Source organism: Chiloscyllium plagiosum, chromosome 14 (assembly GCF_004010195.1).
Source record: "Chiloscyllium plagiosum isolate BGI_BamShark_2017 chromosome 14, ASM401019v2, whole genome shotgun sequence".
NCBI classification, from domain to species: domain Eukaryota; kingdom Metazoa; phylum Chordata; class Chondrichthyes; order Orectolobiformes; family Hemiscylliidae; genus Chiloscyllium; species Chiloscyllium plagiosum.
In genome coordinates this window covers 65011826-65024165 of record NC_057723.1, presented here as the reverse complement: position 1 = coordinate 65024165, position 12340 = coordinate 65011826, and the positions used below count along the sequence as shown (strand labels likewise).

The 12340-nt window shown below is 41.4% G+C and overlaps 1 protein-coding gene across 3 annotated transcripts in view; it reads right to left on the bottom strand.

Annotated features, from left to right (window-relative positions):
* LOC122556776 (ran-binding protein 17-like) overlaps positions 1 to 12340 on the bottom strand; it is a 1066498-nt gene that overhangs the window by 915556 nt on the left and 138602 nt on the right. Inside the window, exon 1 of one of the 3 annotated variants that reach the window (XM_043703927.1) lies at positions 7769 to 7988. The exons of 1 other annotated variant lie outside the window; for it this stretch is intronic. The gene's annotated coding sequence lies outside the window, so the exon portion shown is untranslated. Of the gene's footprint in view, positions 1 to 7768; positions 7989 to 12340 lie in introns of those variants that run through there. One more of the 3 variants, XM_043703928.1, reaches the window with a different exon arrangement.

The window sequence follows — 12340 nt, the reverse complement described above, 5'->3', positions numbered from 1 at the left end:
CTGCACACAATACTCCAGGTGCAGACTCACCGGCATCCTATACAGCTGCATCATAACCTCTCTGCTTTTAAACTCAATCCCTTTAGCAATGAAGGACAACATTCCATTTGCCTTCTTAATTATCTGTTGCACCTGCAGGCCAACCTTTTGTGATTCATGCACAAGGACACCCAGGTCCCTCTGCACAGCAGCATGCTGCAATTTCTTATCATTCAAGTAATAGTCCTTTTTACGATTGAAATGGATGACTCACATTTATACTCCATTGTACTCCATCTGCCAGACATTTGCCCACTCACTTAAACTATCTATGTCCCTTTGTAGTTTCACAGTCCTCTGCACACTTTGCTCTACCACTCATCTTAGTGTCATCCGCAAACTTTGACACATTACACGTGGTGGTCCCCAACTCCAAATCATCTATGTAAAATGTGATCAACTGCAGTCCCAACACTGATCTCTGAGGCACACCACTAATCACTGACTGCCAACCAGAATAGCACTAATTTATTTCCACTCTTTGCTTCCTGTTGGTTAACACCAATCCTCTATCCATGCTAATGCATTGCCTGTAACATATTGCATCCTTATCTCATGCAGCAGCCTTTTGTATAGCACCTTATCAAATGCCTTTCGGAAATCTAGATAAACACATCTACTGAGTACATGTTGTCCACCATGTTCGTAATGTCTTCATAGAATTCCAAAAGATTAGGTAAGCATCAACCGCCCTTCCTGAACCCATGCTATGTCTACCCTACAGGACAATTTCTATCGAGATGTCTTGCTATTTCTTCCTTGATAAAAGCATTTTCCCCACTACAGACGTTAAGCTAACTGGTCTATAATTCCCCATCTTTGCAGCAGTTTCCTGATATTTAGATTATTTAGTGTGGAAACAGGCCCTTCGGCCCAACAAGTCCACACTGACCTTCTGAAGAGCACCCCACCCAGACCCATTCCCCTACATTTACCCCTTCACCTAACACTACGGGCAATTTAGCATGGCCAATTCACCTAACCTGCACATTTTTGGACTGTGGGGAGAAACCCACGCAGACACATGGAGAATGTGCAAACTCCACACAGACAGTTGTCTGAGGTGGGGATTGAACCCTGGTCTCTGGCGCTGTGAGGCAGCAGTGCTAACCACTGTGCCGCCAATGAAGGGCTTTTGCCCAAAACGTCGATTTTCCTGCTCCTCGGATGCTGCCTGACCTGCTGTACTTTTCCAGCACCACTCTAATCTAAATTCCAATTCCCCATCTTTGTCTATCTCCCTTTTTAAACAGTGGTATCAGATTTGCTGTTTTCCAATCTGCTGTAACTGCCCCAGAGTCCAGTGAATTTTGGAAAATTACAAGTGCATTTGCTATTCCTCCCGCCATCTTTTTTAGCACCATGTGATACATTCAATCAGGTTCAGGAGACTTAGCTACCCTTAGTTCCATTAGCTTGCCCAACACTACCTCTTTCGTGATAATGATTGTTTCCAGGTCCTCACCTGCCTTCATCTCTTCGTCAGTTACTGGCATGTTATTTGTGTGCTCCATTGTGAAGACCAACACAAAATACCTAGTCAATGCCTTGGCCATTTCCTCATATCCCATTACTAAATCCCCTTCTCATCCTCAAAAGGACCAATGTTTACTTTAGACACTTTTTTTTGTTTTGAATATTTATAGAAACTTATGCTATCTATCTTCATATTCTGAGCCAGATTTTTCTCATAATGTATCTTACTTTTCTTTATAACTCTTTTTGTGGCTTTCTGTTGACCTTTAAAGTTTTCCCAATCTTCTAGTTTCCCGCTGACCTTGGCCACTTTATTTGCCTCGTCTTTAAATTTGATAGCCTCCCTTATTTCTTAAGGCACCTATGGTAGACTACTCCTTTACCTACAGTCCATCCTTTTCATTGGTGTGTACTTTCTCTGAGCACTTTGAAAAACTGCTTCGAAAGTCCTCCACTGTTCATCAACTGCCCCACCATAAACTCTTTCCTTCCAGTCGCCTCCCTCATCCTATTGTAGTTTCCCTTGTTTAAGCACAGGACTCTGGTATTAATTTTATCTTTGTACCTTCCATCTATATTCTAAATTCAACCAAATGATAATCACTCCTTCCAAGAGAATCCCTAACTATGACATTACTAATTATTCCTGCCTCATCACACAGGACAGGCTCTAGGACAGCTTGCTCCCTCATCGGTTCCATTACATACTATGCAAGAAAACCATCACGGATACATTCGATGAACTCTCCTCAGGGATACCGTGACCGAAATGGTTCAACCAATCGATTTATAGATTAATTGATAATTGCTGTACCATTCTTACAGGCATTAGTTATTTCTTTGTTTATTGCCCACCCCAATGTGATATTATTATTGTGGCCTATAGATTACACCTATCAGTGACTTTTTCTTATTAGAATTTCTAATTTCCACCCAAATAGATTCAACTTTATTCTCCATAGAACCGATATCACCTCTCACCACTGCCCTGATGTCATCTTTAAATATCAGAGCTACATCACCTCCCTGTTTGTCCTTCCAAATAGTCTGATACCCCTGGATATTTAACTCCCAGTTGTGACCATCCTGCAACCATGTCTCTGTAATGGCTACTAAATCATATTCATTTGTGATGATTTGTGCCATTAACTCACCTACCTTGTTACGAAAGTATTATGACTATTTTGTGACTACCCTTATCAAGGAGTCTGCATTGGATAGATTTTCTGTACTTAATGTTGACAGTTACCAGGTCCAGAGAAGCTGAATCAAATTTATTGAGCAAAGTGAGCGCAGAAATTGCAGAGAGATACGTCATAATTTTCTAGTATTCCTTAGTTTAGACATGGAGTCATAGGACTAGAGAATTGCAAATATAACACCCTTGTTCAACATGGAAAACAAGGAGGGACAGATGCAAGGTAACTGGCAAAAGAAGCAATGGAAACAGGAGGAGAAATTGTTCGACCAGCAGGTGGCTACTACCAGGAACGTGTTCCATGAGTGTGTGGAGAAAGGCTCAATTGAGACTTTCAAAAGGGAATTGGATTGCTATCTGAAAAAGGCAAGATGTGCAGTGCCAAAAGAAGAAGGTGGGGAAGTGGCAATAGATAAATTCCTCCTTGCATCACCAGGTATTGACAGAGTCATAATGGCAAAATAGCCTCCATTTACACTATAATAAATCTGTTTCTGTGGAATGGGATTCCCAAATATGGGGTATTATGGTAGTAAAAAAAAAATGAAGTCAATAGCAAGTCATATCAGGAAGTAGTTTATACAGACAAAGCTCAGAAATGGGTGGCACCGTAGCACAGTTGTTAGCAGTGGTGTCTCAGCACCAGAGACTCGGGTTCAATTCCCGCCTCAGGCGACTGACTGTGTGGAGTTTGCACATTCTGTGTGGAGTTTGCACATTCTCCCTGTGTCTGCGTGGGTTTCCTCCGGGTGCTCCAGTTTCCCCCCCACAGTCCAAAAATGTGCAGGTTAGGTGAATTGGCCATGTTAAATTGCCCGTAGTATTAGGTGAAGGGATAAATGTAAGGGAATGGATCTGGGTGGGTTGGGCTTCGGCGGGTCAGTGTGGACTTGTTAGGCCGAAGGGCCTGTTTCCACACTGTAAGTAAATAATCTAAAAATAATCTCAAACTCTCTCCTCCAAAGTATTGGATCAACTGAAATTTTTGTTAGATATTTCAAAAGGGTACCAGAACAAAGGTGATTAAATATGCTTCATGCATGTAACAGATGTGAGCTGATCAGCTTCAGGGATTAGTATTGGGACTGCAATTATTCACAATTTGCATTGATGATTTGGAGTTTGGGACCACGCGTTGTGAGTCAAAGTTTGCAGATGACAGTATGATGAGTGGTGAGCAAAGTGTGCAGAGGACTGTGAAACTTTTTTTTACAAAAAGACATTGTTTAAGTGAGTGGGCTAAGTTCTGGCAGATGGAGTACAATATTAATAAATGTGAAGTAATCTGAGTTTAAAAGCAGAGAGGTTATGTTGTAGCTGTGTAGGATGCCGGTGAGGCTGCACCTGGAGTATTGTGTGCAGATTTGGTCTCCTTACTTGAGCAAGGGTGTACTGGCACGAGCAGGGGTGCAGAGGAGGTTCACTAGGTTGATTCCTGACTGGAGGGGGTTGGCTTACGAGGAGTGACCAAGTAGACTGGGATTACATTCATTAGAACGTAGAAGAATCATGGGGGAGTCTTATAGAAGCATATTAAATAATGAAGGGAATAAGTAAGATGGAAGGAGAGAGAATGTTTCCACCGGCGGGTGAAACTAGGTTAAGCAGGAGTAGGAAAGGCAGAAGAGTTGACTAGGTACTTTGGATCTGTCTTCACTGGGGAAAATAAGGGGGAGCAGATTTAGGACTGAATTAAGAAGGAATTCTAAGGGTAGAAAGACCCTAATGGGAGTTATCTACAGGCCCCCACACAGTAATCTGGACGTAGGGTGTAAGCTGAGTAAGGAGTTGAAATTGGCCAGTCCAAGTTGTTATGGGGGATTTCAACATGCACATAGACTAGGAGAATCAGGATGGTACTATATCCCAAGAAAGGAAGGGAGTTTGTGGAGTGCCTCCGAGATAGATTCTTAGAACAGCTTGTACTGTAGTCTACCAGGGAGAAGGCAATTCTGGATCTGGTGTTGTGGAGCGAACAGGATTTGATCAGGGATCTCAAAGTAAAGGAGCCATTAGGAGGTAGTGACCAAAATATGATCAGTCTTAATCTGCAATTTGAGAGGGAGAAGGGAGAATCAGAAGTGTCAGTATTGCAGGTGAACAAAGGGAACTATGGAGCTATGTGGGAGGAGCTGGCCAAAGTTCAACGGTTTAATACCCTAGCAGGGATGGCAGTGGAACAACAATGGCAGGTATTTCTGGAAATAATGCAGAAGGTGCAGGATCAGTTCATTCCAAAGAGGAAAAAAATCCTAAAGGGAGACGGGGGCAACCATGGCTGACGAGGGAAGTTAAGGACTCTATAAAGATAAAAGAGAAGTATAACATAGCAACGATGAACGGGAAGCCAGAGGACTGGAAAACTTTTAAACAGCAACAGAGAGTAACTAAATAGGCAATATGCGGAGCAAAAATGAGGCACAAAGTCAAACTAGCCAAAAATATAAAGGAGGATAGTAAAAGTTTTTTTAGGCATGTGAAAAGAAAAAAAAAGGTTAAGACTAAAATTGGGCCCTTGAAGACAGAAATGGGTGAATTTATTATGGGGAACAAAGAAATGGCAGAAGAGTTGAATAGGTACTTTGGATCTGTCTTCTAAATAGGCAATATGCGGAGAAAAAATGAGGCACAAAGTCAAACTAGCCAAAAATATAAAGGAGGATAGTAAAAGCTTTTTTAGGCATATGAAAAGAAAAAAAAAGGTTAAGACTAAAATTGGACCCTTGAAGACAGAAATGGGTGAATTTATTATGGGGAACAAAGAAATGGCAGAAGAGTTGAATAGGTACTTTGGATCTGTCTTCACTGGGGAAAACACAAACAATCTCCCAGGTGTAACAGTGGCTGAAGGACTTAGGGTAATGGGAATTTATATTAGGCAGGAAATGGTGATGGATAGACTGTTAGGTCTGAAAGCTTGCAAGTCCCCAGGACCTGATGGTCTGCATCCCAGGTTACTTAAAAAGGTGGCTCTAGAAATCGTGGATGCATTGGTAATTATTTTCCAATGTTCTATAGATTCAGGATCAGTTCCTGTGGATTGGAGGGTGGCTAATGTTGTCCCACTTTTCAAGAAAGGAGTGAAAGAGAAAACAGGGAACTATAGACCCGTTAGCCTGACGTCAGTGGTGGGAAAGATGCTGGAGTCAATTATAAAAGATGAAATTACAACTCATTTAGATAGCAGTAATAGGATAGGTCAGTCAGCATGGATTTACGAAGGGGAAATCATGATTGACTAACCTTCTGGAATCTTTTGAGGATGTAACTGTGAAGATGGACAAGGGAGAGCCAGTGGATATAGTGTACCTGGACTTTCAGAAAGCCTTTGATAAAGTCCCACATAGGAGATTAATGAGCAAAATTAAGGCACATGGTATCGGGGGCAAAATACTGACATGGATAAAAAAATTGGCTGGCTGACAGGAAGCAAAGAGTAGTGATAAACGGGTTCCTTTCGGAATGGCAGGCAGTGATTAGTGGGGTACCACGAGGTTCGGTCCTGGGACCACAGCTGCTTGTAATATATATTAATGCTATAGATGAAGGCATTAAAAGTAATATTAGCAAATTTGCTTATGACACAAAGCTGGGTGGCAGGGTGAAATGTAAGGAGGATGTTATGAGAATACAGGGTGACTTGGACAGGCTAGAGGAGTGGACGGATGCATGGCAGATGCAGTTTTATGTCAATAAATGTGTGGTTATCCACTATGGTGGCAAGAACAGGAAGGCAGATTACTATCTAAATGAAGTCAGGTTAGGTAAAGGGGAAGTACAACGATATCTAGGTGTTCTTATACATCAATGAAAGCAGGTACAGCAGGCAGTGAAGAAAGCTAATGGCATGCTGGCCTTCATAACAAGAGGAATTGAGTATAGGAGCAAAGGGGTCCTTCTGCAACTGTACAGGGCCCTGGTGAGACCGCACCTGGAGTATTGTGCGCAGTTTTGGTCTCCAAATTTGAGGAAGGACATTCTGGCTATTGAGGGAGTGCAGCGTAGGTTCACGAGGTCAATTCCCAGAATGTCAGGACTACCATATATTGAAAGATTGGAGTGACTGGACTTGTATACACTTGAGTTTAAAAGGATGAGAGGGGATCTGATTGAGACATATATTATTAAAGGATTGGACACTCTGGAGACAGGAAGCATGTTTCCGCTGATGGGTGAGTTCAGAATCAGAGGACACAGCTTAAAAATAAGGGGTAGGCCACTTAGAACAGAGTTGAGGAGAACCTTCTTCACCCAGAGTGTGGTAGATATATGGAATGCTCTGCCCGAGAAGGCAGTGGAGGCCAAGTCTCTGGATACTTTCAAGAAAGAGATGGATAGAGCTCTTAAAGATAGTGGAATCAAGGGTTATGAGCATGAGGCAGGAACAGGATACTGATTGTGGATGATCAGCCATGATCATAATGAATGGTGGTGCTGGCTCGAAGGGCCAAATGGCCTACTCCTGCTATTGTCTATAACTCCTTCACTCAAAGTTGTGAATCTATGGAATTCCTTGCCCAGTGAAGCAGTTGAGGCTTCCTTAATAAATGTTTTTAAAGTTAAGATAGATAATTTTTTGAACAGTAAAGGAATTAAGGGTTATGGTGAAAGGGTGGGTAAGTGGAGCTGAGGCCATGAAAAGGTAAGCCATGATCTAATTGAATGGTGAAGCAGGCCCGAAGAGCAAGATGGCCTACTCCTGCTCCTAGTTCTTATGTTCTTTTGTTAAATAAAGCTGTACACAAATTTTCCTTTGGCATGGAGTTTCCCTCTCCAATTAGGAGTTTAACTCTGGCATCAAGTGAAAGATCTTCGCACATTCAAGAGCAGTGAAATCAGCAAAAAAAAATCACATTATTCTCATAAGCAGCAAAACAAGTAGTCAAGAACACTGAAAACAAACTTATGATAGGATTAACATACAGGATAACAACATTTCAATTAAAATTTTAAAAAATATAAATATGAATTTATTTTGAAGGAGAAGCATTTATTTCTTTCTGTAACTTAATTTTCCTCTTTATTGTACTCATTACACAAGCACCATAGACTTACCAGACTATAGGGCTGGTATTCAGGTAAGGGAGAGGTTGAAAAGGAGAGTCTTTCATAGTTACCTCAGCTTGTGCAGAAATTGAATTCATGCTGTTAGGACTATTCTGCAAAGCTACTATCCAGCCAATTGAGCTAACCAGCCATATTCACACTTCACAAACTTATTTTTCTAATCAATCTATTCATAGATGTTATTGCACAAGACTGGAGCAGGCAGTTCTGAACCCAGGTACTCTTGGTTCAAGAGTAGGGTCCCTACTTCAGTGCCACAGTAGACTCCTACTCCATCAATACAAACTAAGCTACTCAGGGCAGCTGAAGATGCTTAGCAGTGATTATATGAATTAAAACCAATTTACACCTCATTGGACAAGGTACAACCACTTCGAGTTTTTACATCAAAAATAGCAATGCAGAGAGGACGTTTTTGTCAATTCAATTCATTGTTTGGGAAGTGCACACTGGAATGATATTAGCAGTGTAACGGTGATATCAATTTATTTTTCTGTATTTTTGATTGTGAACTTAAAGAGGAACGTAGAAAAACAGAAGCAGGAGAAAAACATTCAGTACAACAAGCATGCTCCACCATTCAATAGGAGCTTGATGATCAGCCATGATCAGAACCTTGTTTGCACTTCCTCCCTGTTATTTGATTCCTTTAGCCTTAAGAATGATACCTAACCCCTTCTTGAAAACATTCAAAATTTTGGCCTCAACCACTTTTCATGGCAGGAAATTCCACATCATTCTCTGCGGGAAGAAATTTCTCCTCATCTTAATCCTAAATGGTCTACACTCTAGCATTTGACTGTGATCCTTTGCACAGCATTCCCTGTCATCGAGAACATCCTTTCTGCATTTATCCTATCTAGTCCTGTTAGAATTTTTCAAGTTTCTATGATATGCCATCTCAGAGTCATTGACCTGTGTGGGGTAGGAACAAACACTTCGGTCCAATTCGTCCACGCCTATCAGATATCCTTGTCCCATTTGCCACATGTGGCCCATATCTTCCTATTCATATACCCATGCAGATGCCTTTTAAATGCTGTAATCCACCACTTCCTCTGGCAACGCGTTCCATACATGCACCACTCTGCATGAAAAAGTTGCCCCTTAGATCTCTTTTAAATCTTTTCCTTCCCACCATAAACCTAAGTCCTCTAGTTTTAACCTCAACTACCCTGAAAAAAAGACCTTGGCTGTTCACCCTATCCATGCCCCTCATGATTTTATAAACTTCTTAAGGTTGCCCCTCAGCCTTTGACGGTCTAGGGAAAATAGCCCCAGCCTATTCAGCCTCTCCCTATAGCTCAAACCCTCCAACCCTGGCAATATCCTTGTAAATCTTTTCGAAAGAGTTTAGAAACACAGTATTCCAAAAGTGGCCTAACCAATGTCCTGTACAGCTGCAACATGATCTCCCAACTCTTATACTCAATTTAGTGACCAATGAAGGCAAAAATACCAAACGTCTTCTTCACTTCTTCTAAAATCCAGTGAATATAGTCCAAATCGATCCTCTCTCTTATCATATATCAGTCCTGCCAATCCAGGAATCAGTCTGGGAATTCTTTGGTGTGTTCCTTCCACAGACAAAATTATTCTTCAGATAAAGAGATCAAAATGGCACACAATACTCTACGTGTGGTTTAAGGCCCTGTACGATCATAGCAAAACATCCTGCTCCTGTACGGAATCCTCTCAATATGAAGGCCAACCTTCCATTTGCTTTCTTCATTTACTGCTGCAACTGCATGCTTACCTTCAGCACCTGGAGAACATGGACGTCCAGGTCTCATTTTACCTCTCCCCTTTCCCAATCACTCGGATACAAACTGCCTTCCTGTTTTTGCTACCAAAGTGGATAAACTCACATTTATCTATGTTAGTTATCATTTGGCATGCATTTCCCCACTCACTTCACTTGTCCAAAACACACAGAAACATCTCTGCATTGAGAAAACTCGACAGGAACCGGTTTCTTCACTTTAGTAGTGGGGTTACACTGTCTACTCTTCAATCCATCGGAATTATGTTCATAGAACTCTGGAAGTGCCCATCAATGCATCTACTATTTCTAGGGCCACTTCCTTAAGTAGATTATCAGGCCAAGGGAATTTATCCGCTTTTAACTCCATCAACTTCCCCAATACCATTTCCCTTCCAATACTAATTTCCATCAGCTCCTCCTTCTCAGTAAATGTTATCTGAGCCCTCTTTTGTGAAGACAGACCCAAAATATGTATTTAATTTGTCTGCCACCTCTTTGTTCCCCACTATAATTTCCCCTGTTTCTGACTGTAAGGGTCTTAATACCTGTAGAATATTTTATGATCAGTTTGTGTGTTCTCTGCAAGCTGACTTTCATTCTCTATTTTCTCCCTCTTAATATATCCTTTTGTCCTCCTTTACTGAATTCTAAACTGCTCCTAATACCCAGGTCTACTGCTTTAATTGGCCAATTTAAATATTCTCGGATGCTAATTTTGCTTGTTAGTCATGATCATGCTACCTTTCACAATTTAGTTTGGTACCGAACAGAAATGTGCAATTGGTGCAGTTCAACCATGCACTCTTTAAATGTTTGCCATTGCCTATTGTTATGAAGATGTGGGTGCACTGTACCTTTAAGAGGGTTAAGAGCTAATAGAACTACCTGACAGCACCAAGTGTTCTGAATAAGGTAACAATGTAATACCTGGCCGAAAGCTAGATTAGCTGGTTGCCTGGAAATGACAAAACAGATTTGAATTAGGCCAATCAGTTCAAACTGTCTTGAAAAATACCAAATTCCAATCAAGTTTGAAGTTAGTATATTGACAATCTTAAAAGCCAATGACACAATCCAATGCTTTGGGAGGGTGGGGTATAAGACTGGGGAAAATTGAACAGTTGGGAGAAGAACTGCCACACCAAAGACATCTGTAGACTGCCTGGAGAATAGCACTCTTAAAGGTACTTTTATCGATCTGTAACCTGTGAAGCATAATCCCCAAGAAGAAAAGACATAGGAAGATCCAATAGAAGATTTGACAGCTGGCTGGTTTCGAAAACTTGAATTTTTGGTAAATCTTTATCAGAGGGCTTTATCAGACTTGTATTTTAGAAGGGAAGGTAGAAGATAGGTCCCAAAGTTGCTTTCAAGTTTCAATGGCATAATTACACTGACATAATACTGAAAGTTTCACCATTATTCCCACAGTATTACAATCCATTGTCTGACTGAATGGCTGAACAAGCTCATGAATTTAAATGGCCTGCTTGGGTTCCTGTTGAGTTTTCTCATTTGGAGATAATCTCCCCACAGCTACTTTTTGATATTTTTCTCGATTCCTTGCCCCAAAAGCCATGAAAGGGATGACTAAGAAACCACTGTGTGGCCAGCCATACTCATTTCACATAGGAATCAGTGGACTAAGTCATATTATCATTGGACGAGTAGTATAGAGACCTGGATTCAAATCGAACAGTGGCAGACACTGATCATACTTTACAGACCAAAATCTCAACAACACCATCACTATTCATGGGTATATCCTGTTCCACCAAGAAAATAGATCCAGCAGAGGCGGGTGGCACAATTGCATACAATCGAGTGAACTAACTCTTCAATATTGACTCTGAACCGCATGAAGTCTCATGGTATCAGGTCAACTATGGGCAGGAAAACCACCTGCTGGTGACAACATACCACACTGCCATTGGCTGATGGATCACTACTTCTCCATGTCAAACTGCACTTGGAGGAAACACTAGGTGGTGATAAGGGTGCAGAACGTACTCTGGTTGGGAGACTTGAGACTCGGTCCAAGCTGATCAGGTTTTAAAAGACATTGCTGCTGGGGTTGGTTCTGAGGCAGTTGGGGAGAAAATCTTCAAAAGGGAAACTTGTCTTCACCAATCTTCCTGCTGCAGATGCATTTGCCCAGGATAGTGTCAGTAAGAGTGACCACAGAATGGTCATTGTGGAGACGAATTGCCACCTTCACATTAACAATGCTCTCTATTGTATCACGTGTCCTATCAAGATGCTAAATGGGATAAACTTCGAACAGATATAAAAACTCAAGATTTGGCATCTGTCAAGTGCTATCGGCCATCAGCAGCAGCTAAATTATATGCTAATACAATGTGCAACCTTATGGCCTGACATGTCCCCCACCTCTACATTTACTATCATGCCACAGGATCAGCTCTGCTTTAATGAAGAATGAAGTAAGGCATGCCAGGAGCAGCACCAGGCTTACCTTAAAATGAGATGAAAACCTGGTAAAGCCCTACAAAACGGGATTACTTGTGTACCAAACAATATAAGCAGCAATAGATAGTTAGTTGTAGAATCCCTTAGTTTTGTCTACCAGATCCAAGCTATACTGTACTGAGACATCGAATTGCGAATAGTGGTAGACAATTAACTCACTGGAAAGAGAGGCTTAACAAATACTCCCCATTCTGTATAAGGGGGAAAGCCCACTGCAACAGATATGGCTCTCAACAATCTTCAGCCAGAACTGTCAAGTGGATGATCTATCTTGGACTCCCAACAATCCCTAATATCACAGATAC